The sequence below is a fragment of the Callorhinus ursinus genome, unplaced genomic scaffold, assembly GCF_003265705.2.
Source record: "Callorhinus ursinus isolate GAN/ISIS: 27379988/994484 unplaced genomic scaffold, GSC_fseal_2.0 scaffold8, whole genome shotgun sequence".
Lineage (NCBI taxonomy): Eukaryota > Metazoa > Chordata > Mammalia > Carnivora > Otariidae > Callorhinus > Callorhinus ursinus.
This window is the reverse complement of record NW_027397070.1, coordinates 54,902,029-54,922,756: the sequence shown is the minus strand read 5'-3', so window position 1 is coordinate 54,922,756 and position 20,728 is coordinate 54,902,029. Positions and strand designations below refer to the sequence as shown.

General features: G+C 36.8%; 1 long non-coding RNA gene and 1 pseudogene across 1 annotated transcript; one reads left to right on the top strand and one right to left on the bottom strand.

The window, feature by feature from the left end:
* Positions 1-7,528: 7,528 nt before the first annotated feature.
* Positions 7,529-18,911, top strand: LOC141373187 (uncharacterized). Its single transcript, XR_012378891.1, has 3 exons — positions 7,529-7,613; positions 16,381-16,467; positions 18,751-18,911. It is a non-coding gene; the product is annotated as an uncharacterized lncRNA (long non-coding RNA).
* Positions 13,207-13,273, bottom strand: LOC112822897 (U4 spliceosomal RNA; annotated as a pseudogene).
* Positions 18,912-20,728: the final 1,817 nt, after the last annotated feature.

The window sequence follows — 20,728 nt, the reverse complement described above, 5'->3', positions numbered from 1 at the left end:
TTGAAATATATCGTGGTCTATTTTAAAAAGATAGGATATAACAGCCTTCTTTACTCTCCGCCCTACACACACACATGTACAAGAGATCATATAAAATTTTTGTCCAGGACTTTTATCCCATAAATTGAAGTATCTGGTAGTCCAAAAAATATTTAAGATCTATTTAAAGAATGAAACTTGATTATTATATTCTGCTTTTTAGAAGCACTTTCTCATGATGATTTCTAGCAATAAGTATTATGGAAAACATTTTAAAAAGCACTTAAATATTTGGGACCAAAAGTTATTTTTAGCATTCATAGGTTAATTTAGGACTTAGTATATTTAAAGTGAGTAAATAGCTTATATCTCTTAAAAGATAAAACCAAAATATGCATCTTATAGAAATATTTCTGGCAAATTGAGGATAGATCTCAGTATAAACTAGGGCAATGTGTTTTTTTTAATCTGTTCTGTTTAACAAAGTTTATAGTTAATATTAACACATATTGGTAGGATCAAGATGCTTGGATTAGGTCTGGGGACTTCTGCTCTCCTATTTCCTTTTTAAATTCACTGTTTCAATGTAAGCAAAACTAGATTGGCAAGAATAGCACTAAGCCAAGTGATTGGCTTATTTGCAGGGACCTCATTTTTCTTGAAGATCCTCATACAAATGCAATGACTTTGCATCATCCTGGGGGAGAGGGTGAAATCAATACACTTACTGTATGTTTCTTTTATTTTCAGCTCATATTAGTAATAATAAGTTTCATGCAGGACCTTTGATGTAAATTAATGACTGGTTGAAGTTAGTGGACCAGAGAGCAACCCCTCCCAGGCAGTCATTAATCTCCAGAAATGCCTTATGCTGCAATTGTAATCGCTTAAATAAAAGCTTGCAAGAGAATTCAAAGAGAAATGCTAGACTTGTACTTGTCACTATAGGACAAATGGCAATTTCGATCCCCAATAAATCTCCAGAGGAACAAATAATTTGTGTTTCAACTGTGCTGTTTCCTAAAATGCTGTGCAGCATTTACAACTTTTTGAGGTGCCAATGCAGATTGATCTTCAAGATTCAATGCTGGATGGAATTGTCCTACAGTGAAATTTCACCATAAATTGAAGAAAATAGATCGTACTTGTAGGAACTAATTTGCAATATTAGGTTTTTGAACTTATAAATAACTTCAGAAGGGCTTTAGAACTGTAATGTAAGAAACATCTGCACTAATGAAGTCTACCTAAAATGTCTTTATTGGTAAAACAATGGATTCTGCATTAATTATCTTGCTTATATATCTCAGTCATAGTAAACAATTGTGGCATTTTGCTCCTCAAAACACTATCATCCATAGGTTTCATATTGTAAGATTTCTTCCTCTCTCTGACTGGCACTTCTCATCCCCTTTCCTGACTTTCTGTTCTTTTCACTCATCTTAATACCAATATTAGTCTGGGAACATGTTCAACCTTCTTTACTAAACCTTGTCAACTTTATTTTCAGAACAGCATCTCACTCCATCTGCTCTTTGTCAGTTATGTAACCGCTCCCTGATCTGATGTGACACTACCTTTTCCATGGATTGATGGGCAGTATAACTGATTTTTCTATTGCCAGTCTGTCCTCCTTCAACTACTTTCTTCAGAGAGTAATCAGCAATCCTCCTAAGATATAGGCCCGTGTTGATATCTTGTTACCTAACACCTTCAATGGCATGTCATTGTCTTTTTAATATAGCTCATGCTATTCCATGGAATTTATAAGATTATCAATAATCTGGCCTTCACTAATCAATGAAAAAGAAATATGGTGAATAATCTTTAACTTTTGAGATGTCCTACCTTTATTCACTGTGGTGGACAGACTCTAGCTGCCTGGTATTCTTGCATAATCCTTTCCCCTTGAATGTGGGCAAGATCTGTGACTTGCTTCTTACCAATGGAATATGGTAAAGGTGACTGGTTGTATGCAATTAGGTAGACAGGATTATGTTACATAAGACCAACATCTGTCTTGCTAGGAGATGCTCGCCATTCCTGGTTTTAACGAAGCAAGCTGCCACATTGAGAGCTACCCTATAGATAGGACCAGGTGGCAAGGGGCTGAGGGTGGGTTCTGGCCCACCTCCAGAAAGAAACTTAGGCCCTCATTCCAGCGGCCTACAAAAAACTGAGTTCTGCCAGAGACCACATGAACTTGGAAACCAATTATTCCCACATGACCTAAGAAAGCTTTAGATGAGAATCCAGTCTTGGCAGACATCTTGATTGCAGTCTTGCAGGGAGTCCAGCCAAACTCTGCCTGGATTTCTGACTCATAGAGATGGTAAGATAATATATATGTGTCGTTTTATGCTACTAAATTTTTGGTAATTTGTCATGCATCAATAGAAAACTAAAACACACCATACTTTGTAATGAAACTACCACTGCTTTAAGAGTTCAAAAGAAATATTTTGAGTAAATTTGTATATTTGGGCATCAAAAATGTAAAGCAGAAGGACATTTCTTATAGTCAAACACACATATACATAAACATGCTTACAAAGAACAAAAATTTAAACTTCTTAAATAATAATAGAGGAATGTGTTAGTTAAAAAGATGAAGCATTGTTGTGGGTGGGGGTAGAATAGCATTCCAAGTAGAACAAAACGGTAATTAGAATAAAAAAGAAAAGAAAAGAAAATTTGTCAAGCAGAGGGTAGATGGGGACCCCAAGGGACATTTGACGAAAAAGGAGCACTGACCCCAAGTGAGGCTGAAGTCACACAAACTGATAATTCAAGACTCTGGCTATTACTTCATATGTCAAACTACTCACAGTTTAGGGCGTGGAAAACTTGCTCTGTTGCAGCCTGGGAATTTAGAGCTGAAATCTAATAGTTAATGGTGTTACTCATTTTTACAGTTGAGGAAATGGAGACCCAAAAGCTTAGGTTGACTTTTCCCAAACCACAGGACTTACAATCAGCACGGCCAGCAATCAAACTCAGATTAGATTTAGGTCATATGCTATGGGTCTACTGCCCTAATTTGTTTTGAATTTTAGAATAATGGCTTACATGATTTGATAGATGTATCAAAACAACTACTCACTATAGTCAAAATGCTTCTGGGCGCCTGGGTGGCTCAGATGGTTAAGCGTCTGCCTTCGGCTCAGGTCATGGTCCCAGGGTCCTGGGATCGAGTCCCGCATTGGGCTCCCTGCTCCTTGGGAGCCTGCTTCTCCCTCTGCTTCTCTCTCCCTCTCTCTCTCTCTCTCTCCCCACCTCTGTCGCTCATGAATAAATAAATAAAATCATTAAAAAAATGCTTCTGTGTAAATAAACCAGTTTCTATTTTAAAAATAAATTAAAATATCTGCATTTGAAGCGACTTTTGTTCAGTGTTTTGAATCTGTCTGCCTTTTCAAAGTAACTTCTTAAAGATTTACAAAGTGTTAAACCTCAAACTGATAAGAACATTAATTTTCAGGTTCCTATACATCCTATAGCAAGGCTTCAGTCTAAAAGTTGGCAGTTTTTTACCTTAGACACCAGGTTAACACATAATTATCTCCTCATTGTGAAGAATGAGAAGGTTAGCATGACAATCGATGGAAGATGTCAACTCAAAGAATACATCTTGTGAAATGCAACAATTAGAGGAGACTCTCAACACTTTCTAGGGACTGAGACAGTCCAAGGCTAATTTAGATCATCATCTAAACTATTTAAGTTCTAAGTGTCAGCAGAGAGTTAGGTAGTCCATTTCAGTGGCATTGGAAGACCCAGCTATAAAGAGTAACAAAGGAGAAAGGAAAGTGAACATGGGAAAATAAAAATAATTCTTTGGATTTCCACACACCTGTTGATTATTAACATACTCCTGAGGTATGTTTTATCACTAGCATCCTGATCCAGCTAAGGATGCTGAGATTCTCCAGATAACATCACACAAGCTAATTGATTTGTTTAAGGTCAAATATAAAGTTTATCATTAGAATCCTGCTTTTGTTTTCATTCACATTATCTTGTTGGTGAAGGGAAAATAAAGAGGCATATTGAATAAAAAGAAAGGGAATAGAAAAATACAAAGGTATCTATTATGGTGGCTGATTGTCTGCTAGATACACAATCCACCATGCCCTGAGATTGCCATTTATTTATTCAAACTTAATCCAAATGTAGCAGGGAGGGAACAGAAATCAGAGGTGTTGATTACTACTTCTGACACTGGCACTCAACAGTTGCATGACCCCTTAATGACTATTTGAACTTTGCATCTATTTTCATCTCTTGAAAACTGCACTTCCAAGAAAAGAAACAGAATCAAGTGAGATAATGAATGTGACAATGTCTAGTATACAGACATCACATAACAAATAAGTTTAATAAATGTTAAATAACCCTTTATGATGCAAATTTATGGAAGCAAACCCTTTATTTTGTCATATTTATGATTAAGGAACAGATATTTGTTTGGCCATGACTGTCATTTTCTTTAGAGTCTATTCATAAGGACTCATACCCCCAAATGAATAAATATTACTGAAGAACAAAAATAATATTACATGTACTTCTGTACCTTCTAGGAGCTTATGGTCTAACTGGGATGAGCACACTGTTATCATTAGCTGTATTGTTCTAAGGGCAACAAAGTTTCAGACAATTGAAAGATTAAAGTCCACTAAAGTAACTTCCATGGTGCTTCCAGAATTTGGTTGAAAGATACTAGATAAGCAGAGAGGAGAAGGCAAAGCATTGCAAGCGTCCTGAGATTGGCACAGTGAAAGTATCAAGGTAGAAAATGGAGGGTGCCTGGGTGGCTCAGTTGGTTAAGCAACTGCCTTCGGCTCAGGTCATGATCCTGGAGTCCCTGGATTGAGTCCCGCATCGGGCTCCCTGCTCGGCAGGGAGTCTGCCTCTCCCTCTGAGCCTCCCCCCTTTCATGTGCTCTCTCTCTCTCTTTCTTTCATTCTCTCTGTCTCAAATAAATAAATAAAATCTTAAAAAAAAAAAAGAAAATGGAAATTCCAGGGAGAACATTTACATTCACTAAGGGCCTCGTGTGTACCAAACAAACCACCTACAAAAAGTATAGGAGATACTTTACATGGAAAGTATTCCATGTAACCCCTTCAAAACTATAAAAAGCATGCATGCTTCTATCACTCAAATAACTTGTGTAATAGGTATTGATTACAACATTTTATATCTAATCCAAATGTATACTGGCACCTCTCTGATCCTTTGGATATCAGCAGGATTACCTCACAGCTCTGATTCCACAATGTCCTTCATAAGCCTTACACTTCCTCCAGATTTTTGCCAATCCTTCCCTCAAGGTTCTTTCTGTTCCTCTATCTCTGAGCTCGCCCATTCTGACCCTCTCCTACACCACCACAACTAGGAACTCTTCTTTTACTGGTTCTTCCTGCAAATCCAGACACAGAAAGTATTGTCATTTTATTCGGTGTGTTGAAACTCAGACGTCAGAAAAGTCGGTGAGGGGAGCCCACTGAGCATTACAACTTCCCCATTCGTGGGCTCCCCCATTTTTCTACCTCAAACACTGTGTTTTAGAAGCCAGATGCAGTCTTCTCTTATCTCATGCAAAGTAGCCTCATTGCCTTCTCTAGAGCCTTCATAGCATCTGACACCCCATGTCCCACAGAGACTCAACTAATAGTTTACCAAAAATACTTTTCCAAGATGTGTTATTCAAGTATCAGGGCATACTGTAAAAGATTTTGAAATGAGCAAAAACATCACGGACTGTAGTATCCTGTCAAGCTTACCATATAGCATATTTTTTATCTTTATTGTCCTTGAGCTATTTACAACTCTGCAAGTCATAGAAATCTGATAATAATGGAGATAATTCCAATGCAAAGAAATGCAAGAATTCTATCTCATGGAATGCTGTTGATTATTGTCCTGTAAATATTGATCTAATTGTGGAAATAATCATAAATTCACTGTCACAATTTCTGGCTGCCTATATAATTGTGCTTTTTGGGTTCCCCTCCCAGGCAGCTATGACATCTTAGTGTTTCCCTCATTAATTAATGATTTAATAAAATCTTTGGCCCAGGTTTTAGGAATAGTTTTATGAAAGTCCTGATTTTAGCTTTCTAAAAATCTCTTCAGTAATTAGCTTCCCATTAAATACTTTATATATATATTCATCTACAAGGAGTCTTCAAATATCTTTAAGTTCTAGGAAAATATCTGGAAAGGCCCAAAACCAAGTTTAGGAATTTTCAAAGAATTCCTTTCTTAAAACCATTTTCAAAAATTATCTTAACTGCCTTCAGTAGTCCATAGCATATAAGCATAATAGAGTCTTTAACATGCCTTCAGTAGCCCATAGCATATAAACATAATAGATTCTTAAATTCTCAATGGAAATGACACAAGGTAAGTGACATATCACTTAATTTTTGGTAGCATAATCTAACATATGCGCTTTTGGATACCATCATTTTATGTTCACTATTAACTTGGAATTCTAATAGCACATATCACTTCAGATTTTATGTCCCAAATGTATTATGTTTGAAAAGATATTTATGCAATGAGTCATAATCATAGAAGATTTCATGGGTTTCTTTGAGAAGCTGGACTGACATAACACTAAACTTGTGACAATTTTTCTGTACGGGGTTGCAAAACAGGTACACATCCACACTAAGCCACTCTATTATAAGTGATTAAGATGTACATTAATCAATTCATCCAACTAATTACCTGCCAAAAGTTGCAAGTGAGCTTTTATGGCTTTTATAAATGTTAATTATCTGTAGCTAAATGTATATATGTTTTGCAAAGAAATAAAAGAACAGTGTTGGATTTCTGCTTTGACAGTTGTATTTCACAGAATGTATTATTTCAGTTGACTTTTTCCATCAAATGTCATGATAACCTTTCCATTTTTTCACAATAAGAAGATTATGTGTTAACTTGGTGTCAAAGGTAAAAAACTACTAACCTCTAGAGGAAACCTTGAAATAGGAAGGATAGGGGTACTGGAAATAAATGTTATCTGTTTGAGATTTAGCACATTGTAAATCTCTATAAATTTACTGTGAAAGACTTCAATTTAGAAAAAAAAAAAACTTCATTCATTCAGTCAATCACCCAAGATTCATCAAGTAATTATTATGTGTCATGGGCTGCACTTGGAGTTGAGTATAAACAGATAAATAGAACAGTTTATTTAGTGCTGACAGAGCTCTAAGTGGATGAATAAATATAAACAGCTCACTAGTAAGAGGTTTAAATCCTGTGTTTGCATATTACAAACTGTCAGGCCCTGGGTTATTTATATAATTTAACACTCAGTTCTTAATCTGTAAAATGACGCTCTTTATCTCAACTTAAGACTTTTCTGAGGTTTCACTGTTGAGCAAGTTCCTGACACAGAGTAGGTGCCTAGCATGTCTGTCTTTCCCAATGAGATACTGCAGTTCAGGAAACAGAATGTTGTCAGGGAGTGAGTAGGATAAGACTTAGTAGTACGTACGATCATTGGTGCCCTCATCGAGGTCATGACACTTAACACAGTGTTTCAGCAGCAAGCAGGCATTTTTTAAGCAATGAGATTGTGGGAGCCAAGACCGAGGTGTGAGATTTCAACATTTCAGGTAAATTAATCTTTTTACTCTTTAAAAACAAAGCAAAAAAAAAAAAAGAAAGAAAAGAAAAAAACTGTACTCTAAATTTTGGGTGATTAAAAAAATATAATTCTAGAAAGTTAAAATCTAGTATTGAATTTGTTAAACTTAGAATAAATTATGACTATAATTTCCAGACCTAACATGTATTTCCTAATACACACCTCCCCCCTCAAAATGTCAATATAGTGAAATAAACGATTTTTGTATGGTTATATCTACACACATTTTAAACCAAAGAAGAGTAGTGAATATATGATTTCTGAATTTAGAAGAGAGCTTTCGAGGTTTTTTTAATAAGAAAGAAACTGGTGGATGCGAGTAAACCAATCATCACTGAAAAGTTTACTTGAGACAATGTTCTTTAAATTTTTAATAGGCTCCCATTGAATAGATAGAAAAATTTCTCCATAATTTCAATAGATTGCAGGCTGTTCCCACAGAGTTCATGTTTGTAAATTCTGCAGGAAGCAGTGGGGGTGGAGGGACAGGTTGGGCGGTGTCAGGAAGTGATGGGACGAGGGATATCGGGAAAGGCAAGAACTCTACACGTGACAATAATCTCTACATGCATGAGTCTGTGCAAACATCAAAAATGTTTTAGGACAGCTTTCCTTTAAAAGCATACTTTAATATAAACATAGGCTGAAGTAATATTCTTCATAACTAACATAGAAAAAGCCCAGCGTTTTAGTCTTCTATTGTGATCTCAGATGATCAATGTCAATTTCTCCCTCAATCTAAAGAATCAACTTTTAGTTGCCTTTCTGATAGAAAAAAAGAAACACTTAGATAATACTCCATCCTCTGAAGATCACCTAAAAATGAATGATGAGTAAAATTGTACAGTTTATAAAGTATTTTTATATACTGAGATATTTAGATATCTTCACTCTGTCCCTATCAAGACCCCTTATATGAATGGAGGTTTTAGAGTGGTAATTAACCAAGTCCTTATCTTCACTCAAAGATTGGTGCAAATTAATATAGAGAGGAATCACACTGATGGAAGGTACAATATCAGCTAAGGCCACCCTAGGAAACCGTGTTTAACCTAGGCAATTTTTAACTTGGTGCTTTCTAAATATAGTAGCCTCCACTTATCTGTGGTTTCACTTTCTTCATGGGACATCTGGAAGCATATGTTCCTCCTTCTTTTTTTTTTTTTTAAAGATTTTATTTATTTATTTGAGAGAGAAAAAGAGAATGAGAGATAGAGAGCATGAGAGGGAAGAGGGTCAGAGGGAGAAGCAGACTCCCTGCTGAGCAGGGAGCCCGATGCGGGACTCGATCCCGGGACTCCAGGATCATGACCTGAGCCGAAGGCAGTCGCTTAACCAACTGAGCCACCCAGGCGCCCCTCCTCCTTCTGACAATACGTCAGAAGGACAGTAGTAGCCTAACACTGTGTCACAAGGCATACCTCACTGCATCTCCTCATGTAGGCATTTTATTGTCTCACATCATCACAAGAAAAAGGACGGGTATGGTACACTAAGATATTTTGAGAAAGAAAGAGAGACCATATTCACATAACTTTTATTACAGTATGTTGTTATAATTACTCTATTTTATTATTAATTATTGTTGTTAATCTCTTACTATACCTAATTTATCAATTAAACTCTATCATAGGAATGTACATATAGGAAAGACAGTGTATATGGAATTTGGTACTATCTGTGGATTTAGACATCCATTGGGATTCTCGGATGTATCCTCCATGGGTAAGAGGTGACTACTTTAGACCTGACTTTCTAGTCATGTAGACAATTGAATGAAATACACGTTTAGGAATCGGCAATAAACCAACGTGTGATGGTTAATCTTATGTGCACACCTGGCTATGCTGTCATGCCCAGTTGTTGGGTCAAATAATAGTCTAGATGTTGCTGTGAAGGTAATTATAGATGTGATTAGATTTATAATCAGTAAACTTACAGTGAAGCAGAATGCTTTCTATAATGTAAGTGGATCTCATCCAGTCAATTGAAGGTTTTAGGGGCAAAAATTGAGGTTTCCAGATAGAGAAGCAATTGTGCTTCAAGACTGCAAATTATAAACCTGGCCTGAGTTTCCAGGCTGCTGGCTTGCACTACAGATTTCAGAGTCAAGACTGTAATATCAAGTCTTACCTCAATTTCCAATCTTCAGGGCTTCCCTACATATTTCACATTTGCCAGCCACTACAATCATGTAGGCCAATTCCTTAAAACAAACCTCTCCATAGAGACATCTATACCTACATATCTGTATCTATATATCCTATTGGTTCTGTTCCTCTGAGAAATAGAATCATAACACACAATACAATATAAAAAACAAGTAGATCCATTTTCAGTTTCCAGACATTGAAATAACACCAGTCTTGATGGGCGTTTTCTAGAATAACTGAATTCCTTAAGAAGGTATATTGAGTAAGAGCAAATGTACCAGGCAGAGAAGCACAATTCAGCACTCCTATATTATCTGTCGCTAACTGGCCTTGTGACTTTCTCTCATCTCCACCTAAATGTATTCATCTGTAAAATGACAAAATTAGATTAGCTCATCTCCACAGTGTCTTCCTGCTCTAACCTTTCATAATCTCCGTGATCCATCATTTGCAGTTACTATCTCCAGAAGGACCAAGCTCAATGAAGACCTCCTTCCAGTAACATATGGCTAGCATAGGCAGGAAACATTTGCTAGAGAAATTTTCTAACGGTAAAGTAAGAATGGACTGGCCAGGAATTCCACGTCCATATGTATGAGGAGTGCAGAGGTATCTGAAACAGATTTGACTGTTTGATTAAAGTGATAACAGTCATAGAAACCCTGGTATCCATCTGCCCCAGATGAAGGGTTGTGCTTTCGTTTTGCTTGGTTGTTTAATGTGTCAGCTTTAACTTCCTCAATGATCCTGTTGCTGTCAGGAGCATAAGGATTTATGGCTCTGCATTCCTGGTCTGGATTCCTATTAAGCAAGCCCTGGCCTTTTGGATCATTTGTACCTCTAGTTCTGCAAAAATTTTGTTCAGGAATCTGGGATTTCTTTCAAAATGTAATTTTAAGAACTGTGATAAAAGCTTGTTATGCCCATCTTTGGGCTTAGAGGATGAGTCTTTTTTTTTTTTTTTTTAAGATTTTATTTATTTACTTGACAGGGAGAAACACAGCGAGAGAGGGAACACAAGCAGGGGGAGTGGGAGAGGGAGAAGCAGGCTTCCCGCCAAGCAGGGAGCCTGATGCGGGGCTCGATCCCAGGACTCTGGGATCATGACCCGAGCCGAAGGCTGAAGCTTAACGACTGAGCCACCCAGGTGCCCCGAGGATGAGTCTTATTTGACCCAGTGACCCTGAGATTTAGGCATTTAGGAACAGAGTTAGAGAGCTAGATCACTAACACTAAGCTTACCTTCTAGACCCTAACTTTAAAAAAAAAAAAAATGTTACCAGGGAGCCTGTGTGGCTCATTTGTTAAGCGTCTGCTTTCGGCTCAGGTCATGGTCCCGGGGTCCTGGGATTGTGTCCCGCATCAGGCTCCCTGTTCGGTGGGAAGCCTGCTTCTCCCTCTCCCACTCCCCCTGCTTGTGTTCCCTCTCTCGCTGTGTCTCTGTCAAATGAATAAATAAAATCTTTTTTTTTTTTTTTGCAGCAATGTCCACAATAAATAAAATCTTTTAAAATAATGTTACCTTAGTTGTTCCTGATGATGGTATAGATGTAATAATGGTCATAATAATAATAATAATAAAAGGAAAAGTGGGAGGATAAAGTATATAAATACCATCAATGTCAGTGAAATTTAGACAGAAGGATAGAAATTGGGTACTGGCACAGAATACATTCTCTTGTGTGGGACTGGTTCTTGGAAGTTACAAAATCTAATGTGTTTGATGAGGGAAGCCATAAACATACTTCTTTTTCATGTGGATTCATATTTTTAGAGTGAATCAAATGAGACTTTAGGTCCTGACTAAATTGGCCATGCCTTTGTGTGTTATACTATGCAATGTTACTGTTTTATAGGTGCTAATAGATCTGTGGTTCAAAGTATGGTCCCTGGCCCAGCAGTATCAACATCACCTAGGAACTTGTTAGAAATATAAATTCTTGGGTGCTCCCCTAGGAACACTGAATGAGAAATGGTGGGAATGAAGAGCGGTGATCCTTGTCTTCACAGGCTCTCCAGGAGATTTTGATCATGCTAGAGTTTGAGAATCAGTGCTATAAGAATGATACTCTGATTCACACTGGAATCCACTAGTCCAACAAAATTCTATTAAACATCTACAGAGAAACGTACTTTACTCTTCTCCATATGCCTCTAAAAATAAAACCTAATAAAACAGAACAAAGCCAACAATCAAACAAACACAAATAAGTAAGTAGAGGGATTCCAACATGTGAATTTAGATAGCAGTTGTTCTACTTCTGTTGGTTGGAAATTGTGTTTACAGTAAGGGACCTGTAGCAAAATTGAGGCTCTTTCTCCTATGATATTAGACTATGATTTAAGCTGTTTGATATGTATTCATCTCTACTTCCACAGGCAGCTAGAATGAAATCAAAGCACTGCAGACATTTTAGACACTGCAGACCTAATATACATAATTCCAATGTTCCTCTTTCCTCTTTATCTTTATGTATCTTCATTAGCAACCCACTAGTTCAAAAGCTTAGCTGTAGGGGTTGAAGAGAGGCATTTATTAAATCCAAATTCAAACAAATGTTAGGTAGTCAAAATCAGTTCTGGGGAAAAAAAATAGAGATAAAGGGCCATTTGGTATCTTGATTAAAATTAACCAGAAATAATGGGACGTCTAGAAGAAGAAATAATATAAATACATAATACTAATCTCCTGTATCCAAATTACATAACAATTTGACTCCATTTAGCATTGATTTGCTATTTTAAGTGCAGAAGACAATTTTGGTATGATCAGAACTATTACCACATACCAAAGATAATGTTTTGAGCCCTTGATTCAAAATCTTTAGTGTTTTCAAACAATACATAATTAAAAGTCCACCTACCTTCAATTCTAGAAATCATTTCATAATGCAAACTTAATTGGCCTTTATTAGCAGAACCAGATTAAGTAGCTTGTTGTGGCCATGATGAGCTTATCTATTATGTTCATAATTAGGACTTCCACAGCCAACAAACCCAGAAGGGATCAAAGCTCACAGCCAATCTCTGTTGCCAACAGCCACTCACACATTCTTAAATCATCTGGTTGCTATCCCTGCCACCACCAAATTCACCACCCCCTACTTTTCTTTTTCTATTTCTAGTCTACTATGTGGACTAATTTGCTTTCTGGGAACCTGAAGGGACTAAAGGCTTTATGCATGGGTATGTTTGTTTTCTCAGAAGAATGCCCAAAAGAATTTGGAATTAGGGAACTAGGGGCTGGGGACAGGAATTATTGCAGTATTATCCTCAGGCATTGAGAAACAAGGCAGTCTTCTGAAATGTCGGTCTTTGAGGATGTATCTTCCCACTTTATTATTATGATTGTTGTTGTTTTTGAAATTTTAAGCAACTTTTTTGTATATCCATGTACTTTACAACGTCCTTCTATTAGCAATAATCGCGCCTCGGATAAACCTCATTGGCTACGATACTGCCACTGCGCAAAGCTCTAGTTGTGCATTCTAATAAGAAGATGGAATAGATACCTGTTCAAAGTAATGTATTTTTTTAGTCATCATATACAGTAGCTAGAAAAGCTGCCAGGATCAATTTGAATGTTGTTCAGACACTTGCAAAAACTGCTGTAAACAGTTGCATTAAGATTTAGCCTACAAATGCTGCACGTAGTGACAGTGGTCTTTTGGGGTTTTTTGCCCCCCCAACCCCCACCCAGCAATTAGGGAGTTTTAAAATAGCCTGATACCCAGGCTGTAAGCCAGGTAGATTCAGTCATGGTCTCCAGCAGGGGACTCAGGAATAAGTAATTTTTTAAAGCTTTCCAGGAGTTCCCAAAGGCAGCTGAGGTGAGAATCATTACAGAGGGGAGTCCACATTAGCTCTTTAAGGACAAGCAGGTTGCGAGTGTTTAGCTTCTACAACTTCTTTTATTTCCATAGGGCAGTTTCTCAAATCATGATTTAAAAAAATACAATTATTTTTATGTACTTATTGGGATTGGCACTAATCAATCAAAAACCGGAAAGATGTATCTCAGCTTAATTCAGCGTCTTCTCTCTGTAGATTTTGTTATTCTTGTCCCATTTTATAGGGGGTCATAATGTTTTCTCCACCTAGGACCGTATCTTGTACAAGTTCTACTTATTATTTATATGACTTTAGGCAAGTATCCTAATGAATAAAATGAGGACAATATTACCATCTGTTTCATAGTGTTGGTGGGTTTAAGGAGATAACTCTTATTAAGCAATTAACACAGAAAGCAGACATAAAAGGGGAACTCGGTTAATAGTAGCTATTATTATCAGTAGGACCCAAAGCTGGGCATTTGGAATGTTAAAACAAATACGAATGTGATCCTAGCTACTGAATTGCCACTGTTTTCAATTTAACTTGTCAAAAAAATTCATTAGAACATTTTACCATTAGATATACAGAATATAAAGTAAGCTTCTCTTTCTCACATAACAACGGCTCTGGAAACAAAGTCAGTTACCTTTTGTTCCAGATAGTGATGTTTCAGTTACATCTTTTTGGGTTGATTCCTTCCTTAAATAATCTTGTAAAGAATAGATCTGGTGTTCTCTTAACAGAATTTGTGTGAGGACAAGATGGAGACTTGTCACTTGCCTTTGGTTTATCTCATCTTAATAGGATTTGAGGAAGGAAGGCTGATGTCTGTACATACACCCTTTAAAAAGTAAAGTAAAACAGCACAACAGTTCTTCATCTAAGGCAATTCTAAAAATTTCTCATCCTAGATTTAATTATTCATCAGAGTACTTCCCTTTTGTAAACATGAAATAAAAATGTTCCAGTGTCACCACATTAAATATGATAATCCAGGAGAAAGAAATAAAGGGTAAAATTATTTAAAAAAAACATGAAAAAGGAGCTCATCAGGAAGCATTTGAGCAGCTAATGAAGCTGCAATATGAAAATGATTAATCCACAGTGTAAATGTGTATACATTGTATTTTTATGTTCACCGGAGTCAATTTATCACTTGGGAAGACTTACATCTGACATATCTATCTTCAAAAATTTTACGAATTATTTGATTTATTTTGACTTCTTATACTATGGCTGCCAAATAAAATATATGATGTTGAGTCAATTTTAGATTTTAGATCGGCATCAAATAATTTTTTAGTGTATGTCCCCACAAGTATTGCAGAACATATACTTAACACTAAAAAAAATTCATTGTCTATCTCAACTTCAAATTTAACCATGTGTCACTTATTTTATTTCTTAATCTGTCAACTCTGACTTAAAACATAGTTTGTGTTTTTGATAACAACATTACAAAGGCTTTTAGCAGTTGATAGATAATGCTTTTCATTTGGCCTAAATATATGAAAGAAAGTGAGCTCTTCTGAGACTCAAAAATATGCCTATTTGAGACAAAGTAGACACATTTTCAGTGCTAAAAAATATTTCTTGTAATGAGTCAAGGGCAAAAGTTCACATTAAGATATTTTGAATGATGCTTTACTTTATTTGATTTATTTACCGGGAGTAGAAATGATGAATGTAAGGATTGAGTTTTTTGTTTTGTTTACTGAATACAATCTGGCTTTTTTTTTTTTTTAATTCACTATGAGTAATCCAATTTATATTTAGGGAAAATATCTGCAGTTGATATTCCACATAGATGTTCCAGAATTATTTTATATTATGAATAAGTGTCCAAGTTGCAAAAGGTATTGAGTAAAATAAAAAATAAACTAGGAAAGCAACTTATACACTGAACCATATTTTAATATGCTTTTAAGCATATGCTCAGTGTGTGTTTTAGAGACTCAGCTCTTGCATCACTGTGACCTCAGGCAATTTATTTAATCTGTATTTGCCTCAGTTTCTTTCTTTTTTTTAAGATTTATTTATTTATTTTAGAGCGAGAGAGAGCATGTGAGTAGGGGGAGGGGCAGAGGGGGAGACTCTTTAAGCTGACTCCCCGCTGAGTGAAGAGCCCATCCCAGCATGCATCCCAAGACCCTGAGATCACAACCTGAGCCAAAACCAAGAATCAGATGCCCATTTGACTGAGCCACCCAGGTGCCCCTTGCATTAGTTTCTTTAACAGTTATAAGGGATGATAAAAATACCTAAATCATAAGGGGTTTTCCAGAAATAAGTAATAATAATTCATAGGAAGCATAAAGTTTGGCACAAGTTCATTTCAGAAAATATTGGGTGCTTTCTCATCTATTAACATTAATTTCTGAAGTATAACCTGAGATAGTAGTTAGGGTATACTTCTCAGCATCAGGAAGCCCAATTCCTGATATCAGCACTATTTGTATGACACAGAATTGGAATTCTATGAACAAAAGGGCATGTTAATTGTGGTCAATAGTTGAAAGTCTCCACAAACGCATAATATGTAGTAAGTAAGTAATTAGCTTAAGAGAGTATTATCTAAGGATTCCCTTCTAGTGCATTCTATCTTCTCTAGTCATCTCATTTTTGTCTCTAATTTTCAGGAAAGAATCACCCTATCAGATAAATATGTATGGCATTGTTTGGAAGGTTTCTTTGACACAGAATGGCTCACATAACTAAAAACTGTTTTGTTTTGTTTTTTTTTTAAAGAAGGAATCCACATCAATGAAAGAGTACCACAGAGCTATTTTGTGATTATTACACACTGTCATAACCATAATTCTACATAAATCCCAGGTATGTCAAACTATTCTACAATAATTCCAAATTTTATTTCTCATGAAATAATAGATTTTTTAAATCTGCTGGTGTGAGTCTAGTTTTCTCCTCTGTTCAATCTCTGATACCCTTCCTTTTCTTTCTCTTACACTGTTTCCCAACCTACTGTTCTGGAATGTCACATCTTTATGTCAGAGCCCTGATTACTTTTCCTCAGGAAAAAAAAAAAAATAAGCCCTTGCTTACATACTTAATTAAAAGTTCCCTCTAAGTACCAAGTTTTTATCAATAGTATTGTTAGGAAGAGATCGCTTCTCTCTTGCTAACTCTGGAACCTCAGCACTATTTCTTTCTTTCTTTTTTTTAAAAGATTTTATTTATTTATTTGACAGAGAGAGACAGTGAGAGCAGGAACACAAGCAGGGGGAGTGGGAGAGGGAGAAGCAGGCTTCCTGCTGAGCAGGGAGCCTGATGTGGGGCTTGATCCCAGGACCCTGGGATCATGACCTGAGCCGAAGGCAGACGCTTAACGACTGAGCCACCCAGGCGCCCAGCACTTTCTTTAGGCCAGAATTTTTCTTATTCTCTTCCTTCCCTCCTTTCTTTCCTTCTTTCTTTTCTTTCTTCCTTCCTCCCTTCCTCTCTCTCTTTTTTTCTCTCTCTTTCTCTACTTTTCCTTCCTTCCTCTCTTCCCTTTTGTAACTAATTGCTCAGTCCAAAAGCCCAATCTTTCATATGATCTGGGGTGCACTAGAGGATATGCATTTTGTGATATGCATTTTCTCTTTAACCTGAACACTCTATATTCTCTGATTGTGACTTTCATCTTCTGACTCCTTTTTCTTAGCCCAGACATAATAATTTTCGTGTGTGTGTGTATGTGTGTGTGTGTGTGTGTGTGTGTGTGTGTGTGTGTGTGTGTAGAGGAGAACATGTTTGGTGTCTGGGAATAAACTTCATTTTGTTGAAAGTCATGGGTTTCAGCATTTAGTTCCTAAAATATTTAATTCTTATTGTCATATGGGTAAGAGGGTCTGACCAAGCTGTCTCCTTCCCTTAAAAGTCTCTCCCTTTTCTCTGGTCAACCATTAAAACCTTAGATAAAGAGAAACAAACAGTATTTGTCCTCTCTCTCAGACAAGTGCATCATTCTAAAGTTACTTAGTGACATATAATGCTTGATAATTACAGTGTTAATAATAATGGGTTAATGATTAGGTGAGCTCTTACGAAGTATTATATCAAATTATGGGTATAATTATAATTATTATTCAAGTCCATGGGATGGGGACATTTTTCCCCCTTTACAGATTTATTGAGGTTAAAACAACTGTCTACCAAATGGCAAAGTCAGGATTTAAACACAGCAGTGTGACACCAAAGCCTGAGCTCTTTACAACAATGATATGCCACCTTCCCATTTGAACATTTAATCTGTTTGTATACCCATAGTTCTTTCAAAGTTCCCTTTATCTCCAAACAATCAACTGGGAAAATAATAGTGGTTGCCCTATTTGAATAACTTGGATCAAATCTCCTTCCTCTGTATTGCATTTTGTATTTGAAAAAAACTTCATTGCACAAGTTGTCATTTGTTGGTTCATTGGTTCATTCACTCATTTATTCCTGTATTCAATAGGGATTTATTGTGGGTTTCCTGTGGCAGTAATGCTTTGTTACACTAGCCATCTTCAAGATTAAAGAGGTTATTCTTTTTTTTTTTTTTTCCTGCTAGAATTAAACTCTTGAACTGCTGATGGAGTAAACTGTTTCTATAAGAGCATGCTAGGGCGCTTGGTGGCTCAGTTGTTAAGCGACTGCCTTCGGCTCATGTCATGATCCTGGAGTTCCAGAATTGAGTCCCACATTGGGCTCCCTGCTCAGCAGGGAGTCTGCTTCTCCCTCTGACGCTCTCCCCTTCATGTGCTCTCTCTCTCTCATTCTCTCTCTCAAATAAATTAATAAAATCTTAAAAAAAAAAGAACATTCTAGGGAGTGTTGGGTAGCATGACTGTGGGCCTTCTCCTTGGTTTCAGCTGTGCTGAATGTCTTTGCTGGCCATCAGATCCCCTTTCCTGGATTGTGCCATCCCTTTGCCTCGTGGAGGCCATCACCTTTTTATTTTGCTCCTGGTATGTTTTCCTGGTTGATTCTCTTCTCTCTTCTTTGCTTTGTTTTATATGGCCACAGGTACAGTAAAGCTGATATTATAAGTGCCAGGGGAAAGTCTTGTTTGAATCATGAGTTTTCTTTGTGTGATAAAGTGATTATTGTTATCACCATAGAGTCTTTTCCTTGCAGGAGCCTGTGTCAGGGCTAGAAGACTGGCAATGTTATAGTCTGTAGTGTGATCTTGGGTGTCATAAAGAAAATTGGGCTTTTGGGCATTTGGAGATGAGAAACTGGAGAAAGTTCATGGCAGCGGCACCAGCCTCCAGAGTGCTACAGAGGGAAAATACACCTTGAACATGAAAGCAGGTATTGTTTGCTAAGGTTTTTTTTATTAGCAAGGCTTTCCACCTTCCTTGGTTCTGGAGTCAGAGTGAGAGTGCACTCTAGTGACACCACTATTTTTATAAGACAAAGGAAAAGAATACCTCATAATGGACAACCACCACCATTCACTGCTGTTTAGATTGAGCCAAAATGTTTTCTACCATAACAAGAAATGTATTCTCAACTTTGTCCGGTGGTTGCTTCTATACCCAGAGAGAAACCCCATCTTCCTTCAGAACTTTCTGTTGTTCCCTGATAGCCTACTTGTTTTGTGTGTTCTACTTGTTTCCAACTGTCACTAAAATGTCTCAGAGCAGTGCTTTCCCCTTGAGTTTTCATAAGAATCACCAGGAGAGCTTGCTAAAACCAACCTCCACCCCCAGAGACTCTGATTCTGTAAGTCTGAAATGGAGTCTAAGAATCTGCATTTCTACTGATGTTGTTGCTCCTGGTTCAGGAACCACGTATCAACTAGCATTGTCTGAGTCGTTGAAGATTTTGAACTGGAAGGGATCTCTCAGATCATAGACAAGATATAGGAAGTGACTTGTCAAAGGTCACATAGATACTCCATCTAAGTGTTGTAATGCTTTCTATTATGTGACTCAGACTTTTTAAGTAGATTTAGCTTTATTCCTTTAGAATCAGCTGAGCGTGTTTCTCTAAATGGCTTCATTGGCACACATAAAACCATTATCAATATAGACAGGGTCAGGATGAAAGAGACCTTTATCCAATTCACACTACTCTATGTTATTTTGGCCTTCTTAAGTTTAAAACTACCTTTACAACCAGCAAAAAGAAACAGATTGGGGGTGTATGTGCATTCTTCTCCCCCGTACCTTAGGTTGGGGGGTATGTGCATTCTTCTCCCCCTTACCTTAGGTCTTCAATGTGTGTATGACTTATAGCATCTTCACGAGGTTTTAAATAAATCTTATTTCTCCTGACTGTCCAGTATCTTTCCTTCATCTTGCATAAGGTGAATAAAACTGATTCTAGCTACCTAATTATGTTTAACTTTGGTAGAACAGGACAGGTTTCCACCAGGAAAGCTTTCGTGAACCCTAGCCCATTTGAAAGATGGCTACACTTCCAGTTTGCACAAAATAATCACAGGAGAATAAAAAATCATGTATAGTTTTTGTCTAATATATGGTTCTGCACTAAAACAAGGAGAATGATCACTCCTTTGATGGAATAGATCTGGGTGCATCTTTTACCATGTCTTCTCTGGTAAAGTCTCGAAGGTATGATAGATACTGTAAGTCTTCTGAGTCTTTCTCTTGAAACTGATAGTTTTTGTCCTGAATGATATGTTAAGTCTTAGTGACAATTTCCAATTTGTTTTTTCCTTTCTGAGATTGATAAATGGAAGTTTTTGGCTATTAGGAAGACCATGAAAGGGGAAGCCTTCGTACTAATAAAATCATTATAATGAGAAATACCAGATGATGTCCATGCCTTCTACAGATCTACATGTACTAAGTACTCTGATGCGGAATAAAGTAATCAAAGAACTTCTACTCAGCTCCAAGAAAGCTAATATGAAAGGAAGGGGAGAGAAGGAGGGGGCTAATTTCAATGTCTCTCTGAGACATAAACTAAAATATTGTTCAAACTTCAGAAAAATTTAATTAAAGGGCCAATATGGATATGATGACAGATGAAAGGGATTTTAAAGCAGGAGACACAGAAATTCTGAAAGACAAATTACTGTCAAGGAAGAATAATTCTGTCTGGCAGGTAATATTAAAACACTGTTACGTGATATTATCTTAGG